Source organism: Capsicum annuum, chromosome 4 (assembly GCF_002878395.1).
Source record: "Capsicum annuum cultivar UCD-10X-F1 chromosome 4, UCD10Xv1.1, whole genome shotgun sequence".
NCBI lineage: Eukaryota > Viridiplantae > Streptophyta > Magnoliopsida > Solanales > Solanaceae > Capsicum > Capsicum annuum.
In genome coordinates, this window is record NC_061114.1 from 27415839 (window position 1) to 27424118 (window position 8280).

Genomic DNA, 8280 nt, shown 5'->3' on the forward strand with positions numbered 1-8280 from the left:
TTTTCTCTCCCCTAGTAGAAAACAAAATCTACAATTATAATTGAAGCTGAAATTCTGATCTCTGGCTAGTTTATCCTAAAAACAACCGAAAAGCCTAAATAATTATCTATGTCTATCTCTCTTGCAACTGGAAGTATTCTATGGATAGCAGATATACTTGATTTAAGTTTGGTATGAAGTAGTTCAACACACCATCTCCTAGTCTTTTTGTTAGATTTAGAGTTAAAACGCTCCATGTCTAGGTTATTTTGCCTATCCTTGATAGCACTAATATAGAAGCATATTGCCCATGCTTCCATCTTTTTCTGCATTATTCATTCTTACAATTTATTATTACATGGTGTTTTCAAAAAGAAATATTATTTTGATACTCCTTAACAATCTGTGTATTCCACACAAAGGAGTAGACACATTTGAGAATAAACACCGTTCTCTTATGAGATTTTCATCCCCACTAGAATATAGTTTCAGCCTTCCCAGTACAAACAATATTGCATGTTTAATATCATCAAGAAGAAAAAGAGAGAGGCCAAAATCATGTATTGTACACTTTGATAAGAAAAAATGATTTTAGGTATCGGAGAAAGTAATTGAGCATAAGCTAAAACTAACAAAAATTGACTGTAATGCTGATGTATTTGGTAGCCTCAACAATATGCTTCGAGAGTGCCAAAGAGCCTTTCAAAAAACTTAGGACCGATCCTTCGCCCTTGGCCTATAAGTTGATCGAGAATCAGACACATATCTTCTAAGAAAAAGCTCGCAATCTCTAAAAATGTTGTTGCACACGCATCAAGAGGGACTGGCATAAACACAATGATATTTTGAGATAAAATAACAATATAAAGGCAACAATTATAAATGAGATGAAAGAAAGAAAGGGAATTAAAGTGTTCCAACCTTGTTGTATTTTGCCAGTCGCTCACTTCGGTAGGGTGCTCCCGTATTGATCTGCGTTATGGGAGAATTTAAAAGAATATTAGTATGCTGTTGGAGGTTAAAAGGGTGGAAAAGATTAACCAACATTTAACATCTGGAAGTTGAGAATACCTGTCCATTAGCCAAACCAACATACAGATCTGTGATAAAATTATCCTCTGTTTCACCACTTCGGTGACTGATCATAACACCCCAGCCCACAACTTTAGAATCTAATGCTACTTGAATAGATTTTGTCACAGTACCAGTCTGGTTAACCTGCAATATTTTGAAAGATAATGAGTCAGGCTCTCACTAGCATGTGCATCTAAGAGGACTGAACCCGTGAATAACCTGATATTGAAAAAAGTTGCTTTTTCTATGTCTGTATTTTCTCCTTTCCCATTAAAACTTGAAACAAAACTATACATAAGAAAAGTGATATAGTTCATGCGAACTATGATGAGTCAAGTGCTTCAAGTTATACCTGAAAAAAAGGGACTTAGATTAATCCTAAGTTGAGCCGGAGTCTTCAGTTTAGTTGCCGCAGCCGTGTCGATTTCTCCAAAAATACACTACTATTAGATAATCCGATACACACCAATTGACATTTCTAAAGTGTCTGAGCAACACAGTATTAATCACACCATAAAGAAAATATGCAAACATAAAGTTCATTCAAAAAGGTTCATAAACATACTGTCTTATGACAAATGCGTTCATTCAAAAAGGTTCATATACATACTAGTATTGTATTGTTTAAACTAAGATCTTCCTAGGATGATTCCTACTAGTTAAATACAAGTCTTTCTAATGGGAAAATACTTGGCTTTTAGGTTATCAAAAAGGAAAAAATACTCGACTTTTTTCGGAGAAATGCTCCAAATTAAGCACCATTGTTTTAAGGCTCTTCCTGTTAATGTATTAAGGCTATTTCTCTTATAAGTGCTCAAGATCAACTCAAAGGTGTTGTGCCTTACAGGTAGCATAACTTCACTTTGCTTCTTTACTTTATGTACAATTAAGTTTTAGAACTTTGAGCAACTAAGCAATTGAAATGAGAAAAAATCCAACAGATGGAACAAGGCAGCTATGCTACAGAAATGTGTGTGTTTCTTAAAGACAAATCTTTACCTTCAACAACAATGCATTGCATGCCTTTTTCTAAATTGCTTCAGCAATTATCTTTGGATTGGTCACCAAAAAATCATCACCAACAAGCTGAATATCAACTGAAGATTGTAGAGATTCCCAAGAGCTCCAATCATTTTGGTCAAAGGGATCTTCAATAGATACAATAGAAAAATCTTTGACAAACTCCTTGTAGAGTTCACAAAGGCCCTGAGAGCTAAGTACATGAGCTCCATCATTTGGTTGATTCTTGAAATTGAGTTTATATTTTGCATCTTTTGTCAAGAACTCTGATACTGCTACATCCATGACAATTTTAATCTATACCAATCTTTCAATTAGGAAGTCCAGAACTTCCAAAAATATAATAATTTAATAGAACTACAAGGCTTAAAAGAAAATTGGCCTTGCCAGTGTAACCAGCCTTCTCAATTACATCCATAAGAAATACTAGCCCTTCCCTATTATCCCAAACATTTGGAGAAAATCCACCCTCATCACCAACATTGCATGCATCTTGCCCGTACTTAGCTTTGATAATTCCCTTTAGAGTGTGGTAGACTGTTCTCCAATCAAGTATGGAAAACTAAAATACTATGTAAAGAGATCTTATTTACAAGTTAGTAGAACACATAATATGCAAAGGTTACTTCTCCTAATGCAGATTTACTGAAACTAACACTATTTTGTCAAAGTGAGACAAATAGCCATCAAGAAAGAGGGAGGAAATTTTATATTTACATTATTTTCTTTAATCATAATTCCAGAAGATAGAAGGAACAGATATTTACATTATTTTCTCACCTTCACTATCCATACAAAGTGCCTCACCAAATGTTGATGCTCCAACAGGTAGAATCATGAATTCTTGCATAGCTAAATTGTTACCAGATGGCTCCTTCCATTTATCTCATTAAACGCTGGAACCGGCATTATAAGTTCTTTGGTTCCATATATTTCTTGAATGTTTTTATACAAAGGTACTACTTTTGCTCCATCACCAGCTTTACACATATGAGTGAGACTCCAAGAATGGAATTAGCCCCAAGTTTTGATTTATTAGGAGTTCCATCAATATCCATCATAACATCATCGACATCAGTCTGGTTTCTTCACAAGAAGAAAAGAGAATGGCCATATTTAAATGAAACCAGAGAAGTATTAAGAAGCCGCCAAGGTAGCCCTTCTTTCTATGACATTTATTATTATACAGAAACAAACTTAAATGATGGTCACCAAAAGATAGCCAGCACTATATGATATATGTATATATGTGGGTAACCGTGTATAACTTGTGTACATTGAACTACCTATCATAAATATTTTTGGCTATGTGTAACCTCTCATTTATTATTAGGCAATATTGCACCAATATTCTCTTCTCAACAATCTTTTGAGATGTCTTGGTATGTTATGTCATCTTCTTAATGTCTACCTCAACTTGAACCAAGCGAAGCTTTAGCAAATTTCATTATGACTAGCCAAAATCATATATGCAATAACCTAAGTTTTCAGCTAATTGACAACCAATGAAGACTTGTAGTAAAACTTAAACTTACTCGACCCCTTTTATACTCTCTTCATTTCAATTTGTTTGTCATGGCTTTTTTTTTTTACTCTATTTTAAAAAGAATGTTTCTTTCCTTTTTGGCAACTCTTTAATTTCACTTTTTCGATGCCATGTTTAAGACCACAAGATTAAAGCACATTGTGGTACATTCTACATATCTCACAAGTATCCTTTACTTTCTTCAACTTCGTTTCAAGTTAAAATTAGACAAACAAATTGAAATCGAGCGAGTAATGAGCAAACAAAATGGCTTACATAGTAATGGATCATACATAACCCCTTATACTAACATAGAAGAACCTTGATTATTGTCCAAGTCCTCTAAACAACTCTTTCTGATCATTAAAAATGCTCTAAACAAACTTTCACCTTGTTAAGTAGGAAAACTACTATTTTGTAAAGTACTGTAGGTATTGAGAAAGAATATTACTAAAAGATCAAAAATTTCACATTACAAAAAAGAAGTACTAAGATTAAATTATCTGTCATTAACACCAACAAGCTTCGGTCCCAAAAACTCATTAATATTTTTGACAGCATTGAGTACCCCTTTACCTCCATATATACTCTTATCACCATCTCTAAGATCTAATGCCTTGTAGATCCTAGTAGAAGCTCCACTCAAAACCACCGATCGGTAAAGAAGATCATTAACGGTAATCAAATCAACTTCAACCGTTGGATTTCCCCTGCTGTCTATGATCTACTTCACCTTCACATATTTCACCTTGGAAGCTGCCTTAGATGCAAATTCCGATGGAGCAATGGCGATGGAGCAGTGAATGGACATAGATTGAATCTTTTGGGTTCTAGGTAATGAGAAAAACGGTGTTTGTGATTTGAGTTTGGTGGAAATGAAGGGTTTAGGTAATGAGAAAATGATGTTTGTGATTTTTATTAAAAATTTTACTAGCATTTTGGTGGTATTTCTTTCCTTCTTAAGATTCTAAATTATTAGAGACCAGTTAAATCTTTTTTGAGGACTAGAATTTATACCTTCATAATAAATTGCACAATTAGGGATGAGAATATAGTCTCATCTCAATAAATATACTTTTAGAAATGAGATTATATTCCGGTCCCTAAATGTTGATCTTAAATAGACCTTTTTGTTGTAGTGAAACTATGATAGTATGTGAATACTGATTTCACCCCACAAAGATGTATCTCAAAATTTTCAAAGTAAAGACCATAACCACCAACTCCAAGTCATGGATGGGATAGTTCTTTTCATAAGGCATCAGTTTTGTCAAAGCATAATTAATCACATTCTCTTCCTGTATCAAAATAACACCTAAACTCAACTGTGAAGCATCGCCAAATACAATGAAATCTTTACCTTCCATAGGCAAAGTGAGAGTTAATGCTGAAGTTTAGAAAGTTTTGAGAGTCTGAAAGCTCTCCTCACACTTGTCATCCCATATAAATAAAACTTCCTTTCAAGTTAAACGAGTTATATGCAAAGCAATAACAACAAACCCTTTTACAAATAGATGATAGTAACGGTCCAACCCATAAAACTATGAATCTCAATAATATTTGTTGATCTAGCCAATTCTTAATGGCTTTAACTTTCTAGGGTTTTACTATAACCCCTTCCTTAGATACCATATGCCCCAAGAAAGACACTGAAGACAATCAGAACTCACACTTGAAATATTTAGCATATAGTTGATTCTTTTTAAGCAATCCTAATACTGTATGCAAATGAGCTTCATGCTATTTTACACTTTTATATTAAACCAGGATGCCATCAATGAAAATAATAATGAAAGAATCTAAGAATGACTTAAAAACTCTGTTCATTAGACTTATAAAAGCAGCTGGGGAATTGGTTAGATCAAAAGATATAGCTAAAAACTCATAGTGCCCATATCGAGTTTAGAAAATAGTCTTTGGAATGTCATCCAACCTAATCTTGAGCTAATGATAACCTAATCTTAGATCAATTTTGGTGAGGTTGGTTAGTTATTACCATCTATTTTCTAAAAAAATTGTTATTATTCCTTTGCATATAACCCATCTTTTGTAGAAGGAAGTCTCATTTGTGTGGGATGACAACTGTGAGTAGAGCTTCTAAAAGCTTAAGATTTTGTTGACCTCAGCTTTGATTCTCATATTGCATTTGAGGTAAGGATTTCATTGTATATTATGATGCCTCATGATTGGTTTAGGTGTTGTTTTGATGTAGAACCAGAACATGATTGCTTACGCTTCAAGATAACTAAAGATTTATGAGAAAAACTACCCTACGGATGATTTAGAATTTGTACTTGTGGTGTTTAACTTAAATATTTAAAGGCATTATCTATATGGGGTGAAGTATGAAGTGTTTATAGAACACCGCAACCTACTATATGTGTTTATGTAGAAGGATCTAAATCTAAGATAGAGAAGACAGATGAGCTGATTAATAACTATGACATCTTAATCCTACATCACTAAGGTAAAGCCAACATGGTGGTAAATGCATTGAGCCAAAAACCAGTGATCATGGAAAGTTTGGCATTACTAGAGGTGTCCAGTCACTATTGATGAGAGAGATATAATATTTGGCTAAATATTTTTTGAGATTCCAGAGGCTTGTGAAGGAATGGTGTTAGCACATGTAAAGGTCAAGTCCACATTCTATGATCAAATAAAAATAGATAGTTTGAGGGCAAAAAGTTAAATAACCTTAGGGAAAATGTGTTTTAAGGGGAAGTAAGAGAGACTATTCTTGATAATAAGGGAGAATTAAGGATTCGAGGGTGGTTATGCATTCCTCAAGTAGGAATTTTGATTCCAACTATTCTAGTAGAGGCTCATAATTTTAAGCACTCTATACGTCCAAGTGCCAACAAGATGTATTGGGACACGAGATAACATTATCAATGGCAAAGAATAAAATGGATATTATGGATTTAGTAACCAAGTTTCAAAGTTTCTCATAGGTTAAGTATAAGAACCAAAAGCTTGGTATTATATTTCAAAGAATGTCCATTTTGGAATGGAAGTGGAAAATGATAATGGATTTTGTAGTTGGACTTCTAACAATAATGAGAAAGTGGGACTCTATATGGGGTCATCATAGATCGATTGACTAAATTGATTCATTTTATCCCATTAATAATAGACTATAGTGCGACTAAGCCGACTAGGATTTGTGTAAATGAGATTGTAAATTTATAAGGGGTATCAATTTAGATTATGTCAAATTGAGGTACTCAACTTACCTCTAATTTTTAGGAGAAATTCCATTCAAAATTAGAGTCTACATTAGATCTAAGTACAAATTTCTATCCATAAATTAAATGCAATCAAAGCTAAACTGTCTAAGTGTTAAGGAGTGAGGACATGTTTCAAGCTTGTGTTATGGAATTCGACGGTCTGTGGGATCAATACTTATCATTGTGTGAATTTTCCTACAATAATATCTACTACTCTAGTACTGACATAGATCGTTTTAAGACCTTATATGGTAGGAGATATAGGTCTTTAATTAGATGGTTTGATGTATTTGAGTTGAGACCTTGGGTATTTATATGCTTAAGGATTCGATGGAAAAAGTGAGGTTCATTTAGAAAAAGCTCATAGTAGCCCAGAGCCAGTAGAAAGATTATGTTGACAATAAAGTGAGAGATGTAAAATTCATAGAAGGAGAAAGAGTACACCTAAAGTTGTCACCCATGAAGTATAATACCCTGGATTTTTTATCCTTAAAAAATTTCATTGATTTATGTTTTCTGGACAGGATATGACTAAGGTTTACCAATCATAAATTAGGGTACGGTACTTATAGGTTGGTCGTATGCTGACTAGTGTTGGTTAGTGGGTTGGATTGGTTCGCAGAATGGATACGACTTAGTGGATACTAGTCGTATGGGTGGATATAGGTCATCTGGGGGTTCTCCTTTACTTAATCTTAGAATTGGTAGCTTAACTTGTATCTAAGTATGAGTGGCTCACCATTAGCTGTAAGCTAGGGTACGAGTCATACCATGGACTCGTATAGTGGATAGTGTTCAATCCTCTTTGATTCTATTTTGCCAGGGGTACAGGTCATATACTTTGGGTATGACTTGAATTGGGTAAGTCATACCTTGGATAGTGTTGGGTCCAAGAAGGAGGCCTAGGGTATGAATAGTGGGTACCACTCTTATTGAAGGGTACGACTGGTATGAGTAGTCGTACCCCCTGACGGGAATTTTATGTAGCTTAAGTAAGGGCAATTTGGATATTTCTCCACTTAACCTATTAAGGCACCATAACTTTTAACACACTTGAGAGGTTATTTGTGCTATTATTCTATTCATTAACACTTAGAAAACACTTTGTAATCCTCTCTTAGGATTTTGGGTAAAGGAAGGCTAGGGTTTCACTAAGGTGATCAATTTGGGGTTTGTTTTGGTAATTTATCTCCACCATCTACTCAATTTATGGCATGTACTCCTCCTCTCATTGTTCGTTCCAACTAAAGGCATATTCTATATATTATTTTCATGGCATAATTGTTATATGGTTTTGGATTTTCAAATATATATTGGTTTTTTTGGTTATAATGGCTTGGTTATGATTTTCCTATGCTTTAATTAGATATTTACCTATTTTAATGCTAGTTTGGTACTTGGTTGCATGGAAATGGTTAATTGGTATTTGGTCTTGGTTTTGGAAATACTATG

The 8280-nt window shown here is 34.0% G+C and overlaps 1 pseudogene; it reads right to left on the reverse strand.

The window, feature by feature from the left end:
* Positions 1-885: 885 nt before the first annotated feature.
* LOC107854837 lies at positions 886-4535 on the reverse strand (annotated as a pseudogene).
* Between the last annotated feature and the right edge of the window lie 3745 nt (positions 4536-8280).